Source organism: Silurus aristotelis, assembly GCF_946808225.1.
Source record: "Silurus aristotelis genome assembly, chromosome: 20".
NCBI classification, from domain to species: domain Eukaryota; kingdom Metazoa; phylum Chordata; class Actinopteri; order Siluriformes; family Siluridae; genus Silurus; species Silurus aristotelis.
The window spans coordinates 19,464,085-19,488,433 of NC_139593.1; the positions used below are offsets into that span (position 1 = coordinate 19,464,085).

The 24,349-nt window shown below is 39.3% G+C and overlaps 2 long non-coding RNA genes across 2 annotated transcripts; one reads left to right on the forward strand and one right to left on the reverse strand.

Moving 5' to 3' along the window:
- Positions 1-3,228: 3,228 nt before the first annotated feature.
- Positions 3,229-13,441, forward strand: LOC310715568. Its single transcript, XR_014530364.1, has 3 exons — positions 3,229-3,277; positions 7,625-7,755; positions 12,466-13,441. It is a non-coding gene; the product is annotated as an uncharacterized lncRNA (long non-coding RNA).
- LOC310715567 lies at positions 7,744-10,723 on the reverse strand. Its single transcript, XR_014530363.1, has 3 exons — positions 10,276-10,723; positions 9,349-10,120; positions 7,744-9,150 (listed from the first exon to the last, which is right to left on the reverse strand). It is a non-coding gene; the product is annotated as an uncharacterized lncRNA (long non-coding RNA).
- Positions 13,442-24,349: the final 10,908 nt, after the last annotated feature.

Below are 24,349 nucleotides of genomic sequence, written 5' to 3' on the forward strand. Positions count from 1 at the left end.
AAGGAAAAACTCCCTTAGATGATATGAGGAAGAAACCTTGAGAGGAACCAGACTCAAAGGGGAACCCATCCTCATATGGGTGACATCAAAAGTTTGGTCATAAATCTTTCAACAATACAGAACAATTTGTGATCATCATAGATCCAGCATCAGCTTCTCCATGCCAGGGCCTTTAAACACTCGGCATCTACTTCTCCATGATCATCCATAGGTCCATAATCTTCACGAGGTGGGACGTGACTGGAGCTGGCCAAACCTCAGGAAGCCTCGGGATGGGGAGAGAAAGAGAAGCAGTGGAGAGGAATTAGCGTAGCTGCTGTTCATGATATTAACAGCACAAGTTGATAATGTGCATGTGATCAGATGTTCTGGAGCACAAGGTTGTGATGTGATGTGTGTGATGTGTGTTATGTGTAGGCTTTGCTAAAAACATGTAACTTTTACATGATAAGTAACTTTTTTGATAAGCTAACATTGGCTAGCTCGCTTTGTGCCATTTAAATAGATCTGCCGTCAAGATTTCCAATCAAACCCACGATACTAGCACGCGACAAATTATCCCCATAGACGTGTTACATTCTATTGCATCACTGGTTCCTTACTCAGGTATCCAACTCCATGGACTCCCTCGAATTTTCATTTCATTATCCGTTGTTCATCTCTCTCTGTTTACACCCCGGCTCCTTATTGCGCCTCGTGATCTTATCCCGTTTCATTTCCGGCTAGCGCTTAGCATTTAGCCACACGCTCCCCCTCTTTCTTTTCCAGCGTCTCCGTTCTTTCGAGGCGATAACCTGACACTATCAGGCACACGTCTCTGAGGAAATATACTCGAGGAGAATTCATTGGATTGGATCGTACACTCCGTCCCATACGGGGAACGAGGGAGTGGATGACGGAAGGAGATGAGAAAACGAACGCAAAAAGGGTGGACGATCGAGTATCAAGTATAGGGCACTGGAAATAACACAGGATACATCTTAATTCCAGTTTAGTATTCTCACTGGAGAAAGACCAGCCGGCTTTGACAGGCATGGGGCCAATTGTCATTGTGGTTGTCATTTGGCAAATCTCCAACATGGTGTATTATAAAAAAAAATATGTTTTTCATCTGACAAATGTATGAAACATGGCCATTGTAGTTTTGTATGGTTACGTCCTGCTAACTAGCTATTTAGCATGGACCTTGTTAGCATATTTAATGGCACGTTAGCTAGCTGTTAGTGGTTTGTAAAAGACTGGTTTGCTTTAAGTTCGTTAGCTAGCTTAATTTCTGAATAAAAAAGTATGTTTCTATGCTAGTAACCAAATACAACTTAATATTTTCCGTGGATTTAAGTACAGCGTTGTCATAAAATATATAAAAAAGAAATAAATACTTGGTGATATTTAATGGCTATTTAAATCCGCCACACGGTTAGCCACAAACGGTGGCTATAAAAAGGCTCGAAATGTCACATTTGACAGTTTAAAGTGATTAGCGTCTTTTCCTCACGTTTAGAGGAAGCGTATCTGATCGGTCTTCTGGTTCTCCGCACGGGAAAGCTCAGAGTGTCACGGCTGAGTAATTTAAACCCCCGTGTCGATTGAAAGGCAGCCCTGGAAAGTGGATTTTGGTGGATTCCTGTCTTTTTCTCTCCTTACCCATCAGTGACACAAGGGCCGTTGAGGAGAGGAAAAGGAGAAGAGAATGCGAGGAAGTGTGTATGTGTGGGTGAGACGACACCTGCTGAGATGAGCCCACCGCCGTTGTCTGTTCATCCTGAGACGTATCAGGGGGTCTGAAGAGAACACGAATGTGCTGAGGCTTTAAGCTGGAACTCATGGCGTGAGAAAAAGAAAAAAAGACTGAAGTGATGGAGGGGGAAAAAATGGCCCAAAAAGCAGTGCAAAACCTTGGAAAACATTTACTTTGTTAAAGGCATGGCATTCTAGATATATATCTAACATAAATATGAAAAAAATACATTTTCAAATATGTTGGGGGGAAAAAAACCCTCACAAATATGTTCTAGATTGTGTATTTCCACTATGCAGAATAGTCTAGAACCTTATGCTTGGTTCAAATGTACAATACTGAAGCATAACTCAACTATGTGAACCATTCTAAAATATTTAAGTCTACTATGCTGAACATTTTAGTACAACAACCAAAGTAAAATTAATTAAAGAGATATTCAAGAACATTACTCAAACATACAATACAAACATACATTTTCTTGTACACAACATAGAATGGTGCTCTGTGATAGAGCTCAATATGGTTCACATATTATTCGTGAATGTTCTCGAATGCTCATTGAAAATTCACAGTCACTCTGCTAAGGCATTCTTAAACATTGATGTCTACACAATGTAAAGATTTCAGAACATTGATATTTAGTATGCAAAAGCATTCTAGATCAATGGCACCCACCACAATGAACATTCTAGAACATTCACGTTCACTATGCTAGAGCATACTAGAACATTACAAGATTCATATCCACTATATTTAAGCATTCTAGAGCATCGACACCAATATACTTAACATTTTAGCGCGTTCCAGTCACACATTATATAACATACTGAAGTGCCTGCATAGATCTTTCTAGATTATTGACAGCCACTATCCAGAACATTCTCTGTTCTGTGTATACATGCTGAAATATTATATTTCCACCTTTTGAAGCAATCTAGAACATGTGTTTCTATTGGGTAATGAACACAATAAAAAAAAAACACACATTCTAGAACATTTTCTCTATGGAGATCATTCTAGAACATTTTTTTTTTGTCTATGAGGACGATGATTTCATTTGCAGGGAACATTCTGTAACACCCCAGAATCCTGCATTTACACTATAAAGAACATTATCACTATGTGTAACATTTTTTTAACATTTTCTCTCATGATAAAGAACCTTTAAAGAACATGTTTGATCTCTATGTAAAAGTGTTTATTTTTTTTTTTAGTTTTTCACGTAGTGCTGTTTTAATATGTCATTTCTTCCCTATTGTTACTTATTTATAATAATCGGACAAACTTGTTATAGCAACCATAAATTGTAGTTCCTTTATTGACTATGTCCGGATTATGTCTAGGAAATACGTCTAGGAGACACTGAACTTCCTTGTTTGTCACATGATCACTTACACCTGTTCTTTGTTGCCTGGATTGGCACTTGTGCATATAACTTCACCCTTCGGCCCAACCATTGTCTCTTGTCTCTCGCTTGTTTTGTAGGTCTTCGCCGTTGTCCCTGCCCACGTCCCCAGTCTCTGGTTTCTTGATCAGGTTATGATTTCTTATGTTCTTTCTTGTGATTTGTTTGCATATTTCTTTACAGTTCCTTCATAAATATCTGCACTTGCATCCACTTTTTCATACTCATTTTACATCACTGAAACGTGATGTGGTTTTTTCAAAGCCCATAATTATATTTCTTGGGTCAAACCACATTTTAATATATCTGTTTATTTTTAACACTATAATGAATGGACATTAGCTGTCACTCAGATGAGGACAGGTTTCCATTGGAGTCTGGTTCCTCACAAGGTTTATCCCTTATACCATCTTACCATCTCAAGGGAGTTCTTCCTTGCTACCGTTACCGTACATTAATAGAAGTGATGCTAACTTATACATTTTTATGTTTTTCCCTAACCTCTCTGTAGATTTAGATTGTGTTGTGCATTCACCACACATTTGAGCAAATCAGTGGTTGAAACATTAAAAGGGTGTATCCAACAATTTAGTATAACAAAATAGCCGACTTAGTAAAATACTACACCATTATCATAGAGCTAGTTATTAAGATAACTAGCTACAGTTATTGGATACAGACTCAATAAACAGCAGTGTTTACTGTTTTACACACTTTTCTCATGACCTTATATTTACTTGACAATCAGGTGCTTGTAAGAGAATGTGGCAAATGCTGATTCTAGACAGGTCCTCATTTTGGAGAGTACTGTGTGTTAGAATTCTGTCCTATTCTCATTACAAGGACCATGAGTCCAGATAATACAGGGAACAATTCTGATGCAATAACAAACGTTAATGGTATATGTAATGCAATACAAAAAACACTACCCTAACTAAATATATGTGTCAGTTTAGCAAATTTTTTCAATTGAGGAAATTTAGGACATTTTCCACTTTTTCTAATATAAAAACTACCTGAACTGTACAATGCATCTCAATCACAGGCGTTTCTCGGACAGGTTCTCTCAGAACGCAACTCATTCATATCGATAATGTAAAGGAAATGAGACGGAACCATGTGAATCGTTAACATTTACCTCAGATGTGTTGATAAATTCCTAGGAAACTCCTCAGAACTACCGATATATTAGGTTTAATTACATTTAGCATTTATCGCTAACCACATTTCCATTGTTTCCGTTGGAACGTTTCTAAAACACACATGGTGTTCTGACCCCAGAGCTTTTTTCTTTTTTGAAGGAGGATTTTCTGACAGAAATAAGTACCACTGGATATCAAATGCCTTCTTTTTTTTTGCGGTAGGTTTAAAATTCTGGCACTTTTATTGTTGGATCATTTTGCCCGGAGCTACGACTGTGAGAAGCCTTGATCTTTTTCTACGCAGCTTTCTGTCTGAGGCTGATAAAAAGTGGGTCTTTTAACAGGAGGTAAAGTTATAATGACAGATAAATTTCAAAGAAGGTCAGTTCGATATATGTTTGGGGGGAAAATCAAAAATACACATAAGCGCAATGTTGTGTTATTTGAAACAGGGGAAACTATTTGAGCAACGGTGATGCAACACTGAAACTAGCCATTTTATCACAGGGGTCTCCGCCATACTCTCCTGAATGGTATAAAATATTGTGCAATAGTCGTAATAGTGAGTGGGCCATGAACGTCAGTACAGATTTACTGTCCTCTAAAAATAACTTAACATACAGCCATTATTGTTAAAATAGTGGGCAACAAATCTGAGTACACCCTAAGTGATAACAGCTGTACGTTGTGTAACCCTGCAAAGCCACACGTCCTATTCATGTTCAACCATTGTTTTGTCTGCTTGACAGAACCAAACAAATTTGTGTATCTTGTATTAGAGCAGTTAAAATGTGGTGCTTTGAGTCCAATTCTCTCATACTGACCACTGAATGTTCAACATGCGTCCTCATGGCAAAGAGACTGTAAACATTTGAGAATTAGAATTGTTGCTCTCCACAAAGTTGGCCTAGGCAATAAGAAGGTCAGTAGCAACCTGAAACTGAGTTACAGTACAGTGGTCAGGGTCAGACAGAGGTTTTCCAAGACGGTTTCCTCTTGGTCCATCAAAGAATTCAGGTGCAGAAGCTGCTTCAAGAAACAGACTCATGAGTACTGCAGCATTGGTTTAGAAGTCGCAGAAGCGGAAGGTCCGTTTGTTAGTGCTCAGACCATATGCCGCACACTGCAACAAGTCGGTTTGCGTGGCCATCGTCCCAGAAGAAGCCTCTTCTGAAGCTGGCTCACAAGAAACCCCGCAAACAGTTCGATGAAGACAACCTGTCCAAGACCATGAATTAATGATGAGATGATGAGATGATGAGACTAAGATAAACTTTTTTGGCTTATATAGTATCTAGCATGTGTGTTGACGCTCTGGTGTAGGAGTACAAAGAAAATTGTGTCTTGCCTACAGTCAAGCATGGTGGTGGTAGCATCATGGTCTGGGGCTTGATGAGTTAATTCGCTTTATTGCAGTCAATTCAGCCCGGTCCCATAGAGCTCTCGGGAGAAAACTATCTTGACAGCAATGGCACCCGTCAGCTTTCGCATGCAATAAAAAAAAAAAAACTAACTTTCTTTCGGCTTCTCCCATTAGGGGTCGCCACAGCGGATCATCCGTATTCATGATCCACATGTTAAATTTGGCACGTTTTGACGCTGGATGCCCTTCCTAACACAACCCACAATTTATCCGGGCTTTAGACTGCACTGGCTTGTGCAACCCTAATGGCTGGGTTCGGTTCCCTGACCGGTGAGAGCGCCAAATCCTAACCACTATACCATTCAGAAAATAGAAAAATATCCTCACTTTTTATATCTCACATTTAGTGAAATTTACATAGTTTCTCTAATATCTTCTCCCTAACAATTTGCATACACCAATAATTTTACGAGGGCTTGCAGACTTTTGTTTTTTTGCCACATTCTGGTAAATTCATACCTTTACATACCTCCATACAAACCTCTTTTGGGTTTTTTTCTCTCTCTGCAAATCATCCTTTGTTTTGTGTACACCTTGTCTAAAAACGTGTTATTTCTTTTCTAGTTTTACCAAACCTGGGCTTTATTTTTAAAACACCAGCTCTTCTAATGCTTTTCCTATTTTTCATAGCTCTCGTCTTTTACTTAGGTTTTCTTAAAATCTTCTCAAAATATATTTCTGTCATAGTTCTTCTTTATATAGAATTTCCTGTCTTACTCTCATCCTGTCTGAACCTAAAAATTTTACTTCCTGTGTATTTTGGGCATTGAATCTCTTATACAATATCTTGCAACTATTCTCCTACTGTACGTTCTTTATTATCTGATGATGTGTTGTGTGTTTTACCCTATAACTATTTTTTATATGATTTTTCACTTAAGTTTCTACTTCTGCTTTGACTATACAGTATATATGCATATATGCTGTTTGAGTTTAGTTTATGTCTGTTGCCTGCGTGTTGCTTAATTATTTTATTTTTATTTCCCCTAATTCCTCTTTCTACTGGCCATGGCTCATATCTGTTTTCTGGAGCGACCTATTGGTCCTCATGTGCATCTCAATTTTCCACCTCTTCTGTTTCATACTCGTGCCGCCGCTACTTAAACTGATCTCGAGCTACAGATCGAGCCTTTTTCCCCAGGCTCCATCTCTCCTGAGTATTCCCCAACTTCTCTTATGGCAACTGAAGATGATCCTGGTCCATCCTATTCCTCAGGACCTGACATTATTGTTTTAATCCCCAACCTAATCCATCAGCCTTATCTGATCACTGACCTTTATAACATGTATTACATTTACAAGCATTTTGATCTTATGCTGTACACTAAACTTTAAATATGCTAAACTTTACTCTAAAGCATGACTATTGATTTTTGTGAACTCTCCAAACTTGAGTGTTATACAATATTAATGTTGAATAATGGTTATTAAGCTTGGATTTAAACTAATATAAGCAACGTATTATATCTGAAGCTTACTTTCTTAAATGATATTATATTTACTAATTAAAAGCTGAAGCTGGTCTGAACTAAGTTATATGTGAACTTTATGCACCCTATTATGAGTCAATACGTCATGCGGTCTCTCTGTTTTCTCCACATAGCCAAGGCGTTTAACCACATAGGCAGCAGACATGTAGCAAAATCTTTGTCTGACATTTACGTACCATCGTATAGACTCGATGTTTTTCTGTTTTAGACATTTTCTGACCTTTACTATCCTGTTCTCCGACTGCATTATGCACTGTGCACGGTGCACCTACTTACTCACCAATAAACCGACCTTACTCTTACTATTAAAGTGACTTTTCTACTATTATTGCAGTTATTATTATTTTATATAATATATTATTATATTAATTATAGTTATATTATAAACTGAGCTAAATTTCTCAACACATTCTCAAACGAAAGGTGGAGAAGCCTCACGTCACTAACATCCAGCAGCTCCGTGATGTCATTTATGAAGGAATGGAAGAGGATCCCAGTAACAACCTGTGCAGCTCTAGTGAATTCCATGCCCAGGAGGATTAAGGCATTGCCAGGTAACGATGGTGCTACACAAAATATTCACACTTTGGACACATTTTTGACACTGAGGGTGTACTCACTTTTGTTGCCAACTATTTTGGCAGTAAATCTGTACTGCTATACAGGCTGCCCATTGACTGCTCTAAAATATAAGTTTAATTTCTATTGTATTGTCCCTTGAGATGATTAATCTAAAATAGTTGCTGAAATGTGAGGGGGTGCACTCACTTTTAGTGAGGGAAGTGAGATTGAGGTGGTTTGGACATGTGTAGAGGAGGGACACGGGGTATATCAGTAGGAGAATGCTGAGGATGGAGACACCAGGAAGGAGGAAAAGAGGAAGGTTTATGGAAGTGGTGAAGGAAGACATGCAGGTAGTTGGTTTGAAAGAGGCAGATGTAGAGGACAGGGGGGTATGGAGACGGATGATCCGCTGTGGCGCCCCCTAATGGGAGAAGCCGAAAGAAAAAGCTCGTTGAATAAATGCTAGCAGCTTGGCCTTACTTTATATCCCTTTCCACTTGTAGCTTTAATTACAAAATTACTTAATTTATATCAAACAACTCAATCAGCAACACTCGAGTCAAGTCCTACACATTTTTCACAAGTAATTTGCATCAGAGTATGTCGTTATAGACCAGATGTTACGTTTATGGCCGCTCGAGGCAACGGCTGTAAAATAAAAATGGCCACTCTGCTCAGGTTCGACATCGAACACCAACACCAACACCGTAAGGACTTAGTTGTGCTGTTGTTTGTCTTTTGTATAATCGTAAAAGAAATTCCGCAGAGGCCTAGCATATCAAGAAGAAACAATGAATTACTAAAGAGTTTTAGTAAGTACACTGTACCGTGAATAGTTTGTGGACACCTGAGCATTCCTGACGATTTTTGTATGTGCTTTGTGAACATTCCATTCCACATTTACTCCCTGCTGTAATGATAACCTCCACTCTTCTGGAAAGACTAGATTTTGGAGTGTGCTTGTGGAGATTTTTGTTCATTCACTCACAAGGGTGTTGGTAAAGTCAGCTACTGATGTAAGTGAGGTGAGAACTGGAGTGAAGTCAGTTTTCAATAAGGGTTAAGGTCAGAGCTTTAAAGCAGGAGATTTTCCACTAAAACCATGTAAGCCATATTTTCATGGAGCTGTTTTCAGCACTGGGGCATTGTCATGCTGAAACAGGTTTGGGTCTGAATGAATGGACATTAGGTGCCACCCAGATGAGTTTCCTTTGGATCTGTTTCTTCTAAGGTTTTTTCTTTTTCTTAATATTATTTCAGGAATATTTTCTTTGCCACAGTCACCACTGGTGTAAAAGCAGTACACTTATAGGTTCTAACCAGTGTTGTGCTGGTTACTAAGAAATAGTAACTAGTTACAGTTACTAGTTACTTCATTAAAAAAACTCAGTTACTTTGTTGATTATTTACACCAAAAAGTAATGCGTTACTGTTAAAAGTAATTTTTTAGTTACTTCTTTTAAGAACGTTCTTTAATGTTTCCATTAATGCCCTTTTATGCGTTATGGTTTATACAAACACAAAACTGACTTAAACACAAAGTAATTTTTAAACACAATTTTATTGAAGTCAGAGCAGCACACACTGAATATAGCACAAGGATTTCTGAAATAAAGAACAAAACAAGCTGAATATTATAATCAGAATCAAAAACTAAAGTGGCTTCTGCATCATAAAAGCTGTTGTGTTGAGCTCTTAAACATGTTCCTTTTACAGCTTAAGTATGAAAACTATCAACAATGTAGAACAGAACACCGGGTTAGCTTCTAGCTTCTAGCATCGTCGAGGCGTGGAGTTTCTGGAGGAGCTTCGACAGATTGGAGTTGCTGTTTATCGCAGTAGATACGACCTTCGAACCAGAAAGACACAGGTTACATTTGACTAAAACGTTTTTGTCTTTATGCTCAACTAAAGTGAAATAATGAGCATATTTCCACTTTGAGAAACTCGTCTTGCTCTCGCCTCGCCTCGCCATTACTGCCGCACAGACCTGAATAAACGGAGACACGCCCACAGTGCGTCTTCTTCCTGTTTACAGTGGTTCATCCACCAATCCTACAATGCGTCTCTGCTGTAAACAGGTTAGACTGTAGGCTACACTTCGGCCCAGATTCATTCTTTTAAAAAAGTAACAGACAAACGCACCATACGGTAACGGTAACGGAGTTACTTTATTTAAAAAGTAATGCGTTACAGTATTAGTTATTGTCAAAAGTAACTGCGTTACAGTAACACTGGTTCTAACATAGAATTTTTTAGAAACTATTTATCTCTGTTAAGCTGAAAATGTCCTTTGTTGAACGCGCTATACAAATAAAAGTGAATTGAATGGAATTAAAGGGAAATTTAATGCTTCTAAAATCCAAAGGCATCCCATGCAATCGTGTGCCTCCAACTTTATGGGGATGAACCACACATAGCTGGAAACACCAGGTGTTCAAATACTTTTCTCAGTATAATGTCCATATAGTGTTCAGAGTTAAACGCTAATCTTCTTCAAGCATAATAACGCTGTTAGCATTTTATCAGTAAGAATACCTGCAGTATTTACAGGTATAGCAATCGTAGTGATAGTAGTGTAATAAGTGTGGTATTCGTTTGTTGGAATATTGAAGGGTAAGCATGCTTTGTAGTGTTGATTATTAAAGTAGACTTTCTCTTCCTAACAACATCCGAATGTCTTTCGTGTGCTTAAACACTTTCTTTATCTCGATCACCCACGCCTGCAGATATTTAGATTTTTACAAATGAATACAAACTGAAATATAAACACGATGGCGGCGATTTTTGCCAGAACCTCCAACTCAGGAGAGGTTGAGCCGAGGTATGGGAGAGAACATATCCCAAAAACACTTTCACATACTCTCTCAAACACATGCTAAATTATTGACTATAATGCAGCCTGTGGGGTAGATTGTAAGATAAAATAGAACAGTAAAAAAAAAAAAAAAAAAAAGTTTGGTTCCTCAGGAAGAAGAAGAAGAAGAAGCGAGCATGCTGTGTGTAGCTCCACCATGTGTCCTGGATTCCACTCTTATGTGTTCAGGATGCTGTGATAACACTGCCCTAGGTTTCCCAGTCCCTGTGTTCCTAGATCTCAATGTTCCCAACGTCTCTGTACTCCTTATGTCAAACGGATTTATGTTTATTTTTAGACCCCGGAGATTTCAGGACTCTGTGTTCTTATACTTCCATATTTCCCTGTGCCCTTAATAATAAGGACCTGTTTTCCTGGGACTCCAGTGCTCTGTAAGTCCTAGACCACCAAGAATGACCAAAGTGTGCTATAATTTATTCCCTGGACAATACATTTACAAAATGCTAAAAATATCTCCAGTATCCTAAAAATCCAGGTCCCTACTTTTTATACACCATATATTTTTAGATGCCCTAAAAGCCAAGTAGACTATTTTACCAGCACCCTATGGTTTCAGAGAGTTTTTAGTATCCTCTATGTTCAAATCTATATGTCCCATGAATTCCATTTTAATCCAGAATAAGACTAATGCCCTACAGACCCAGTGTCCTATAATCACAGATCCCTTTCGATCCCTAGATCCTTATAAACTAGCATTTGGAAAGGAACAAAACAGTGTTTTTTTGTTTGTTCTGTACATTTCCTGGGCCCTCATGCTTTGAATAAGACCCTATTTTTTAATCAGTCCCATATTAGTTCAGTTTCTTTGCATCCCTAGTCCCCTATAAGGCCCAACCCACAACCCTACAAGTCAAGGTCACTATATTACTTGTGCCCTACATGTCGAGTCCCTATATTCCCAGATTCATTTGGTTTCAGGGCCAATAAGTTAGCTTTCAGAGCCCATCGCTTTTAATGTCCTTTACATCTTGGTCCCGATATTCCCAGTACTCTATAATCCCGAATCTGTATAATCCAGAGAGACATAAATCGGGATCCCTATATTCCAAAGTCAAATTTCAATGTGTTACCGAACTTATAGTTTCTCTTATAGCCTTTTTTTTTTTAATCATAAAACAAAAGTAGTTGAGAACGCTAAAACTTTTAGACAATCGACTATATGTAAAAGCAATCTAAAAAAAATTAATGAAAGACCAGCGGTCACATGACACATGGAGCGAATTGTAATTTGGACAATCCTCTTAAGCTCCGCCCCCATTGACTTAGAGACGCCTGTCGATTGGTGAGCAGAGAATAAGAGAGGAAAGTGTTACAAAAGGAAACTACCATGTAGACTTACTGCCCTCTAGTGACATGTTTTGTAATTTCTTCGATCTCCTTCAGTCACCTTGCCCGAGCGCTGGTTCTATCTGTTTTTATCAGTGTTGAGATATTATTATTATTTCGGATCAATACGCAATTCCAGCTGGGTTTGCGGGCGAATCTAGAATCTGTGTTTTTTTGTGATTTTGAGATGAATCGATTGCGTTGCTGATCAATGGTTGCTCAGTCTGAAGATGTTTAACATCTATCTATCTATCTATCTATCTATCTATCTATCTATCTATCTATCTATCTATCTATCTATCTATCTATCTATCTATCTCTCTCTCTCTCTCTCTCTCTCTCTCTCTCTCTCTCTCTCTCTATATATATATATATATATATATATATATATACACACACACACTTAAATTTTTATAATGTACTCCGTGTGTGTGTGTGTGTGTGTGTGTGTGTGTGTGTGTGTGTGTGTGTGTGTGTGTGTGTGTGTGCATTACAGATCTTCCTCGAGGCTGTGTGTCTGACAGCTGACATTTAGCTGATCAATGAGGACCTCGATCGGATTCATCAAAGCGTGACATCACTCAAAGCCTCATTAATCATCGTGATGAGATTATGCACTTACACACTGATGATATATCAGCAATTATTCGTTATGAACAACAACACACACACACACACACACACACACACACTCTAGAATTGTGCCACGTGAACGTGTCAGCATGTGATGTAAAAGATATGTCTCATGTGTTCGCTGGGATGCCTAGAGAGATCTTGGTGGAGATCTTTTTCCATGCCCTGCAGGTACACACAGCTATTGTTTCTGATGTTGTCTGGATAGGGAATGCCAGTGCTCTACTTGTGGAGGAAGAGGAACCCTGAGGAGACCCTCCAAGGTGAACACTGTATTGTTATTCCTCGTACGTCGTCTTTTCTTCTTCCAATTATTATTTATTCTACACAACTTTCCTCTCACGCATCGAAAAGTTCGGTGTTAATAATTGAAAGCGGTCCCAAGATATGACCCTGATTCATGTTTTCAGGAACAATACTTCAGTATATAAAGGACAAAAAGAAACCACTTTAACCAATGAGTGACAACTGACTCATCCAGGAACCAGATGTAATCATTTTGAGAGCAAAAAAAGGGCTGAATGTGAGATCCATTGCAGTGGTGGTTGTTTCTGAGTCGTACCTTTTCACTGAAAACAACTCGTACGAATGTTAATCGACCTGCTAGGCTAATTAGCAACAATAGCCAATATAAAATCAAATTTTTCCACCTCATGAATTGTTCATAACCAGGATTCCACTTGCATATGACATGAAACAAACATTATAACAATGCAATTAAGTACTTTCGATATTCATATCAGTCGTCTTGTTTAAAACCTCCTTAAAATCTGGTAGGTGAACAAAAAGGCACATTTACGAGCAGTATTTACACAAAACACGCATATGGAACAATTTTCTCACTGACTTTTCAATATTTGTTTGTCCATGAATATGTATTGAGTTATTTTCAATAGTCTATTCTCTTTATTTAATAGCTTTTCTATCCAATCAGAGTTCAGCCGTCACATGACATGTTGCCGGGGTCAAAGGAAGCTGCCGTTAGCCCTTAATAATCGGCATCTGCGGGCTCTTTTAGCGCAAACTCCTGGTTTCTTGAAACTGTTGCTTTAACCAATCAGATTGTGATTTGGCTACACGGGGGCCATCTAGCAGGCTTCCAATAACTTTTTCACATCCTTTGATTGGACAGTCAAAGAGCGCACTAATCAGAGCTCGCAACCCGCATCTGTGGTAAACTGCACAAGCTCAAATATATTTGTGTGGGTTTAATAGCTGGTGTTTTTTTTTTTTTTAAACAAGAAAACTGGACATTGTGAGAAAAAGTCGGCCAAACCAGTTAAAAGTTTCTTGAACCATTTCTACTTGCGTTTTCTTTCCTGTAGATTTTCCACACAAATACGCAATTTCCCTTCATTTCAAATTCCCAGAAAAATCGTAATGCGCTGAAAAACAATTTGAGGTTCGTTTCTATGTTTCTATGCTATGTGGCTACAGTGAAAAGAGTTTGTTGAATTGCGTTCATAGGGTTTGTGATGATGTTTGACTAGTTCTGTAATCTACCACAAGATGGCAGAAGAGCGACTCCTTTATAATGCTACTGTATGTTTGGTATATTAAATTTTATTTATAATTTCTAACAAACAAACTAAATCCTTAGGAGGCCACGCATTATAATATATTTTTATACCTTGTTATCTCGTGATCGGTACTTAATTTTTCTGTGTATTTTTTAAAAGTTTGTTTTAAAAAACAAAAAACATAATTGTTAAATTATGTTTTAGAGGCAGCAACATGGACAATAAATATACAATTTGTAGCCAGTCCTGATCACGAGGAAACAAATAAGTCGTGAAAGAAAGAAAAAATATTATAATGCATAGGATATTCAGTGCTTTCTATTACTATTTTAATGTGTTTCCTTTCGAAATCAGAAAGGCGGTGATGCTTAGATTTCGTTTGCTATTTAGTTTAATTAGCTTTCTTATTCTAAAGAATTATTCTATTCTATAGAAACCTAAGAGTGTGTGTACCAAATAATCACCTGAGCATGTAGAACTATACATCCAGAACACAACTCCATAAAAATATTCTTTTACACTCAACCTCAATCTGTTATTGAATGGAATGAAATTCAGGTGTGATGTATCACATTACCACACGGTGGCAGCAAAACGACTGAGTGGAGGAAAGACTTTGCTAATCAAACTCATGTCTCTACTGTAGACACTGATTCTGGTTGGTTCTAGAATAGAATGCTAGCGTGTTAATGTATCCACGGTTTTCACTTAAATTCTATAATATAAAGGTAAACTTGGTGCTAACACTGTCAAGCAGCTGTTCGCTGGCTTAGCTAATAATGTATATTGTGTAAATAAGACCCTGGTATAAACCCCTGTATCGCCAAGCTTCCACTCTTGGGCCCTTGAGCAAGACTCTTGACCCTCTGTACTCCAGGGGGCGCTGTATCATGGCTGACCCTGCGCTCTAAACCCAGGGTTCTGACCAAGCTGGGATATGCAAAGAAAATGATTGCACTGTGCTGTAATGTATATGTGACGAATAAAGTCTATTCTATTCCATTTTAGCATTTTGTGCTAAAATGATGACAGTTTTATGTATTTGTTTATTTTAATGTATTGTTGCTCCGGTCAAATGATAAGACTTGAAATGCACCACAATTTCTCACAATAAGACACAATAATAAAGTTGTGACACCGAACGAGTTCATCACCGAGCGGCATCGCTGTGAATTGTTATTTCACGCAGCAGATTTAACGATCCCATTTCGGAGGAAGTGACATCACGGCTTACAGCTTCAATTACTTACTAGGTAATCTAGTTAAACCTGAAAGAAATTGTTAATCGTTGTATATTAAAGGACTTTATTTGTTTTTTCATTTTGTTGGTTTGTTTCGCATTGTGTAAAGGTTTGTTGCATAATTACGCTTTGAAAAGAAATCAACAGTGAAATCAAGTGGACTTGAATAAAACAGTATTTGCTAGTCGCTAATAAACAATAAAAGGAAGCAGACGCACCGATCTGATTCTACATTCACTTTTCGGTGTTTGTTAAAAAATGTTGTTAAGCTGTTTTATTTCAGCACATAAAAAAAGAACAACTTTGGTAAAGAATTGCCCAGAATAACGAGCTAACTTTTATAAATAAACCAACGCAAGCAGCCTTGGGGTTAAATATCGCACCATTCATTTTATGACCTTTAAACGCACATTGTGTTCGATTTCTTTCGCCCTTTTGTATCAAATTAATCACATTTTCACGTTCAATCAAACAACATTGTGTCAATGCTGAACATAGTTGCCATTGAGTAGGAAATTCAAGATAACGCTATAGCTACACTATAACTGTAGACTGTATTGGGAGAGAGGCAGCATTTAGCATCGATTTCTGAGGTAAAAATTTCATCGAATGCGTCTAAAATTAATTTCTATCAGTTTTCTAAGTTTTTTGTGTGACTTTGTGTTTGAACTAAGAAGTATCGTTTAGCATTAACCGTGTGAACAAGCGTTTATTTATTAATAACAAAAATCTACAGTTGAAAGTGAGAAGAGATTCCTGTGTGATCTCATGTTTTATACATCCAGTATAGTAAATAATTGGGTTTTTATTTTAACAATCTTTTTTTTCCTTATTGATATTTATTAGACTGTAATTGATTGAAAGTTTTCTACAATGGCTCAACAATTAAGTGTCCACTAGTGAACTGTTGATATCCTTAACAACGATGGAACTGTAATGAATGGACAGTCGATGTCACCCGGATTATAATGGGTTCAAGTTTTGAGTTTGGTTCCTCTCAAGGTTTCTTCCTCATACCAACTCAGGAAGTTTTTCCTCTACACTTCCGTCACTAACTCGCACATCAGGGATCAACTTTTACTGACTCAGTTATAATGTATTTCCACAATATATTGAAATTATATAAAGCTGCATTGAGAAAACATCCATTGTTATAAATACTATACAATGTAAATGAAATTAAACGGTTTTTTTTTTCTTTTGTATATTTATAGTTACTAGTCCTGTTTTTTTTATTTTCTTTCTTCCTTTTGTCAACTTTTTCCCCCTCTGTATTCTTCCCCCTCTTTTCTCTTGTTCAGCTCTACCTTTCTTTTTCTTTTATTGTCTCATTTTCCCTCTATTCTTTGGTGAATTTTATCTCTTTTGTTCCCCTTCTTTGTTCATCCTTTCAACCATTTATTACCCTTTGTTTCTCTAAATTTTCTCCCTTCCACCTTTTTTTTCATCTTATTTTATATTATTATTTTTCAATTTTATTTCACTTTCTTTCCCTTCTTTAGCTTTTTTTATTTATTTTTTATTCCTGCTTGCACTTGTAATTGTTTTTAATGAAATGATCTTTTTTTCTTTGCTGTTTGTTTTTCTAACAAATGAATGTGTGACGGAGAGGTGAACATGTGAAAGACCCAAGGTTACACACAAGGACACACAAGGAAAGCCTTGCTTTTTTTTAAGAATGAACACACACACACACACACACACACACACACACACACACACACACACACACACACACACACACACCTCCCCCTTCACTTACTCTACAAAATGGGGAGGAGTTCAGCCATTTTAACTACAGATAGAAAGAGAGGGATGGACAGAGGGAGGGAGGGAGAGTGAAAAAGGCGAAAATGATAGCGGGAAAAAAGTTTATGGAGAAATGTAAAAAGAGAGAGAGAGAGAGATATTTGGTAGAATGAGGAGAAGAATAAGATGAAGGGAAGGACATGTGGGGAAGAAAGTTAGGAACGCCTGAAAATTTCAAGTGGAGGGGAGGGGATTGTTGTTGGGGTCTAAAAAATTGAAAGAAAAGAACAAAGATGGGTAGGAGAAGAGAAAAAAATGGATAGAAGGAGGAGGGGAAAAAAAGAAATATCTGAACCATGAACATTTTTAATTAGTGTGTGAGGCAGGGACAGCAAAATGTCCTTTCCATCTTCTTTCCTGTTCTGCGGCTGTGTGTGCGTGTGTGTGTGTGTGTGTGTGTGTGTGTGTGTGTGTGTGTGTGTGTGTGTGTGTGTGTGTTTGTCACATCTTGCAGGAAACACACTTACCACCTAACCACCTCCAAAATGGCCGCCATCAGAGAGAGTTTCTCTTTTGTTTCCTCTGTCCATAAATCGCACGTGTGTGTGTGTGTGTGTGTGTGTGTGTGTGTGTGTGTGTGTGTTGGGGGAGAGTCGTGCCCTCCTGCCCCCTGCTCAGAAACAGGATTAAACTCTTTTGTGTGTGTGGTCAGTGGTGGGGTTGGGGGAAGTGTTCCAAAACAGTGATCAAGCATTAGAACCAAAGAGCAGGAGATCCACCTGTATGAGCACTGCAGGGTGGAGAGAAGTTAACATAATGGGGGGGGGGGGGGGGGGTGGAAAGAGTATAAAGAAAAGACAGAACATTTTGAGGGGAAACAAAAAGAAAGCCAAAATAAATGTAAATGCAAACATAAAACAAAGACAACAAATGCAAGAGGAAAGAAAAACAGAGGGATGAGAAGAAAGAGTAAGTAAAAGAAAGATAAATTAGAAAGAAAAGTCGATATTGTGAAAACTAGGAAAGAAAAAATGGCTTACAGGACTAAACTAAAAGAATAATATAAAACAATAAAAAAAGAAATGGGGGAAAAAAGAAAGGAAGAATAAATAAAAGGTCCAGAAAAATAAAGAAAGGATGGAATTAAGGGGGAAAAAAATGAAAGGGGGAAAAAAGATGATTAAAGGGAAACAAGAAAATTGGACGCTAACAAAATAGAAGAAAGAAAATGGAAAAGAGGGATGAAAGAATAATAGAAATCATTGGATAAAAAAAAGGGGGAGACCACAGAAAGACAGTACAAAGTAGAGGGAGGGAGGAAGAGCGGGGAGGGAGGGAAAAAGGAAAAAACTAGAAAGAAAGAAAAGAAATAACAAAGCAAACAGATACAGAAGGTGTCTAAGAGAACAGGGTGGGAGAAAAGTAGATGATTGTAGTAACGGCTGTGGAGTGTGAGCAGAGGCGAAGCTGCTGATTGGCCGGCTGTGGTGAGGCCCATTCTGACATCATCATCGGCTGTGAGCTGGAATCACGAGCGTCCAGATTTCTGTCAGCGTGTTTCACACTTTAATCTGAAATCTACGACTCCAAAACATCTGTTACTTCTGACTTCATGGAAGTTTTTTTTTCTTTCCCTTCGCTGGTTTGTTTGCAGGATGAAAATAACGGCTGCAGTCAGGGACGGATTTCCAGCCCTGGGAATGTCATCTGAGTGGCCCACACGTTCACACGGGCTGTCCAGGGTGAACAAAAATCCACAGTTCCACAAGCATAATGCAGAGTAGACACCAAGAGGAACACAAACGACTTCACCAGCAACTCGAATAGTGATAGATAGATAGATAGATAGATAGATAGATAGATAGATAGATAGATAGATAGATAGACAGACAGACAGACAGACAGACAGACAGACAGACAGACAGACAGACAGACAGACAGCTAGTTTTGTTCATCCCAGACGGAAATTCATAAATAAGAATCATATATAAAGGGCTGTTTGAAACAAATCAATCGTTCAGAAATGTCCCAACTGGAAATTCCTACAAGTGTGTGTGTGTGTGTGTGTGTGTGTGTGTGTACATTCACTCTAAATGTAGCTATTAAGTACGTCTACGTGATAAAACTAGCATTATATTTATCATTGACCCGTGAGGACTCTCGCTAACATTAGCTGTATTAAAACAAACATGGTTTTTGATGTTTGTTTGCTTTTTCCTGACGTGATGCTTCAATGTTTTTTCGGATAACAAATTAACAAATCACGCTTCCAGAAAGATGTTACAATACCGAAGCAAAACCAGGAAGGACGTTTTTCTGCCGTTCGAGGCTGTAATGTTTCCCGGGTCACACTTCTGGATTATTGAAATATTCTACACTGCTCATGAGCAATTTACTCATTGTATATAATCCCCTTTCCATGTACAGTGGAACTTCGGAGCTCGCGAGGGTTAGGGACCAAGACCGGTTGCGAGTTCCGAATTTTCGCGACCTTTTGATACACCCCTTCCATCCCAGTAAAAACCCAAAGAACACTATACGAAATCGATTTAAATGAGTAAATAACACTATTTCACTCCATAACACTTAATTATTAGACTATTTTAAGCATTTTTTAGACAATTTTAATGAGATAAACCTTGATTAGAAATGTTAAAACTAGCGTTTTGAGCAGCTCTCGGTTGCTCACGAGCCGATCTGAATGAGAGTCGCCGGTCGGAATGAAAGTCGCGAGCATGCAAGGTCACGAGCGCTGAGGCCACGAGCTCCGAGGTTCCACTGTACTGTTTATCAATATTCATAATATTCATATCTATCATATATCAAAGCCCCGCCCACCTGTACATATGTAAATATTTTACACTTCTGGTCAGATGCTGACTGTATAAGCTAACAAAACAAAACAACAGACAAATATAACAAATATGTTTGCTTTATATATATATATATATATAATTTTCAATACAGAATCTATGGACCCTTTCTTTCTTTCTTTCTTTCTTTCTTTCTTTCTTTCTTTCTTTCTTTCTTTCTTTTCTTTTTTTTCCTTTTTTTTTTAGGTATTTGGGGTCCAAGTCAATGGTTTCATTTAATTCCATGTATTTTGTGATCATCAATAAATATATTGGACAAATGGAAGGAGTGCATCTCTTTATTGAATGGCTTTGAAGAAAAGAAGGAGAAAACAATTAATTCCAATAAAATTTCACAGTGGGCAACGAAAAAAGAAAAAAAACTGCCTGAGAGACATTGCGATTCCGATGTTTATTTATTGAGTGTGTACTTTTTTATTGTACAATAATCGAATCGAATAAGATGGTCACATGACCAAAGCATAGAAATAATTAGAGCTTTAAAACCTCTTTAAAAGAAAGCAAGAAAAACGGAAGAAATTGTAGAATGGGAACATGGAAAAGTGAAAAATGTTGTGTGACTGTATTGAGTGTATTAATAAATATAAATAAATAAAGAAGCAAATCGACATTTTTTCCTCAAAGTTGACGTGTCAGAAGCCGGAAAAATGGGCGAGCGTAGGGAATTGATCGAGTTTGACAAATAGTGCCGTCTAGACGTCTGGGTCGGAGCGTCTCCAAAACTGCAGCTCTTGTGGGATGTTCCTGGTCTGCAGTGGTCAGCATCTATCAAAATTGCTCCAAGGAAGGAACAGTGGTGAACCGGCGACAGGGTCACGTGCGGCCGAGGCTCTTCGATGCACGTGAGGCGCGAAAGCTGGTCCGTGTGGTCCGATCCAACAGAAGAGCTCCTGTAGCTGCTGAAGAACTTCATGCTGTTGATGCTCGAGAGGTCGGGATTGTTTAAACAAGAGGGGACCAACGCAATATTAGGCGGGTGGTCATAATGCTATGCCTGATCAGTGTGTGTGTGTGTGTGTGTGTGTGTGTGTGTGTGTGTGTGTGTGTATATATATAATGTAGGCATGACCATAATGATGAGCGATGATTTATCAGTAACATGACCCGTGTGTTTATTCAGACATATGGAATGAACTTGTCTCAATCTGTTTGTGTTAAGGGGTCTTTTTTACTGATCATATACAGACATTTGTGTTTAGGTTTCGTGTTGAATGGAGTTTGGATAAAAAAAAAAAAAAAAGAAAACCAAATAAAAATCACCGGAAGTTGACAGGAATAAAGCAGGGAGGTCACATGCACGTGCAGATGGAGGGGGAAAAGATTTCTGATTGGACGGGTGCGTTACGGTTTCCGACCGGAAGTTGTGTTTATGCTAATGAGATGATGGGGGAGGGGCCGGGAGTCAGTGCTGGGATCCGCCCTTCATTCAGCACATGGTTCACGCAGGGTTTTTTTTCCCCTCCTTCGCGCCACTTTCTCAGTTTTTTTTTTTTTTACTACGACCCACAAACGGGGATCGGGGTGAATATTTCCGGTGCGGCTCCCAGGGCGCGTTGCTCTTCGCTTCTTGCTCCATGCGGCGGCAGCGCGCGTGTGTGTTGGGTGAAAGTTTGCGGTGCAGTTGAGCACGTTTTAGGGGCCCGAACGGCGACGCGAAACGCGGGTAAGTGTGTGTTATGCGTGTGTAGTAGTGAACATGGTGGATTTTTCGCAGTGTGTGTTTCTGCCTGTGCGTTATTCACGGGGAAACCTGTTGTCGCGTGCGTGCTTCTTCCTCCGACCGCGTGAGGATCAGTGCAGCCTTCATATTATTATTAATAAATATTATTATATAGTAATTATGTAATTTATTTTGGAGTTTACTGGACCGGGTGTTGTGGAGCGCGACCATGGCGCGATGAAAACAGTGTAGTAACAGTGGCGCATGGTTTCGTGAACAAGGGGGGAGATTTGAAAAACAGCACCGTAACCCCGTGCACTCAAACTCTTCTTCCTCCACCCTTCTTCCCATCGGGCTCCGGTGCAAAACACCACGATCGAAGGCGGTTGTGCGAAAGACGTGAGACTTTTACCCCCACCACGTGTTTAAATTATATTTTTTGCGTCGTTTTTTTTTATTTATTTTTTAATCGGGAACGGAAACAAAGCGAGCGCGCGCTGCGACCACGGGGCACGAGCGCGTGCGGGGCTTTTAGCTTCCGTAGGCCGCGCGCTCCCCCCCCACTCCCCTCCTTTCTCTCTCCCAGACCGTCGCATCTTAGCAACCAGTACTAGGCAACGCCAATGTGGCGCGCGCTGGATTTAAAATATATATACATATAAACAAAATAAATTTCCTTCCCCTTAAAAACACTACTTTGTGATTGAATAAAGTTGATTCGATACGCGCTTGTTTTTTTTCGTTCTGTTCCTGAGCTAGCGAGCTAATTAGCATTGTAGCGAAGTTCTGGTTGAAACAATCCCGTCGACTGTTATTAATAATATCGTCATTAATGCAACGTGAGATTTGTATCCATTAATTTATTGTTACAGAAAGGTTCCTGATTTGTTTTTCTCTTCCGCAGAACGTGCTATGACTGCTATCAAGCACGCTAGTTAGCGTTAGCAGCTAGCCGCGGCGCAATTTGAGTCGCCGTTCGGTTTGTTCGCTGCACTCGCACTTTTACGGCTTTGTTTTTTTTTCTTTTTCAGTTTTATTGTTATACCTTTTGGTGGTGTGTTTTGTCGTTTGTAACTGAACGCATTCGGAACGTGCACTTAGCTAGCGAGCTCACCGTCGCCATGTTGCAGTTTATAGTGGAGGGGGATGTTGACTGCGCGTGCGTGCGAATGTGCACCAGGCGCGCATGCGCACTTCGTGCGCTCCAACGCGCGGCGCTCGTGCTCAGAGTCGTGGTGATAACACAGTATAAATTGCATTTTATTCATTTATATTACCATTGTAATTAATGATACTTTATTGACAGTAGTTTATTGTAGTTTGTTGACTAAAAATAAAATGTGGCAGAAATTAGCTTGAGGTAACACGTGATTCTCCACGTGATGATTTTTGAAAGCACTTGATTTGGACCCTAATTCTTTTTTTCTTTCTCTTGTTTTCCTTTAGGTTTTTCTTGAGTTCAGTGTGATGGAAGGTTCTTTGGGTTTCCAGACACCAACGTGGAAGCGATCAGACCACCGCGTGTGCCTGTGTATTGCCAAAGTGCTTACAGTGCAGGTAGTCCTAAGAAACATCTACTGCAGTGAAGGCACTTCTAGCAATGCGCCGGCCATGGTGACTCCACGCCCACCACGAGCCTCCGAGGGACCCGGGTCCCCACACGGCTTTGTGCTAAGGTGCATCTAGTGCAGATAGTGAAGTAGACTAGCACCTACTGCCCTAAGTGCTCCTTCTGGCACGAGGAGCCCGTGGCTGGCGTCGGTCGCCGCGTCGCCTCCTTCACCGCCTCCTGGTGCAGTTCTCGGCTAGTTTTGCATAGTTGCACCACAAGAAAACACGAGTTGTGCAAATCTATGCAAAACTGACGGCGGCCTGCTTCTTCGTCCTCCTGCGTCCCGCCGTCCCCGACCTGGTGCTCCGGTCCGAGCTCGAGCAGTGCTAAAGTGCTTATAGTGCAGGTAGTGTGCGAGCGATCTACTGCAGTGTGAGCACTTCAAGTACTCCCGGCTTCAGACGCATCACTTCCTGTTTCCAGTCAGGACGCCTTTTCGTCAACGATAGTTTAACCCATCGTTTTTTCTCTCCACTTCCTGTTCACTCTCCTTCCTGTCCCTTATTTTGTATTCTTTTACACCCCCCCCCCTCCATTTCTTTAACTTACTTTCTTTCTTCAACGTTTCATTCCTTTTCATTTCCCCCTCTATTTCCTATATATTTTATTCTGGGGGAAAAAACCTTCCTTACAACTTTGGTTTAAATGCTTGTTGTATTTTTCCTGTGTTTTGTATCTGTGGTTGTGTTGTGTATGTGCCCTCGACCTCTCTGTGATTTATAGATGTTGTGTTTGTGGTTCTGTGTTGATGTTCCACTGTACAGCAGTGATTTATTTTTCCGTCTCGTCCTAACTGTGCTGTGCCTTCGCTCAGTTTTGCTGGTTTGCATTCTGCTTGACTCGACGTTCGCTGTGCAAATCCATGCAAAACTGAGCGCAGCAGCGTCTTCTCCGGACCCGGCGTCTGCTCCAGACACTCGTCTAGTCCCCTTGCTGTGCAGGTCGGGATCGGTGACAATGCTGTGTGTGCACGTACAGACGTATTGCACTTGTCCCGGCCTGTACAGGAGTGTGGAGATTACAGCTGCTTGTGATATTCTGCTGTGTGTTTGTGTAAGTGTTTGATGTGTGACAGGAAAAATAAATAAATAA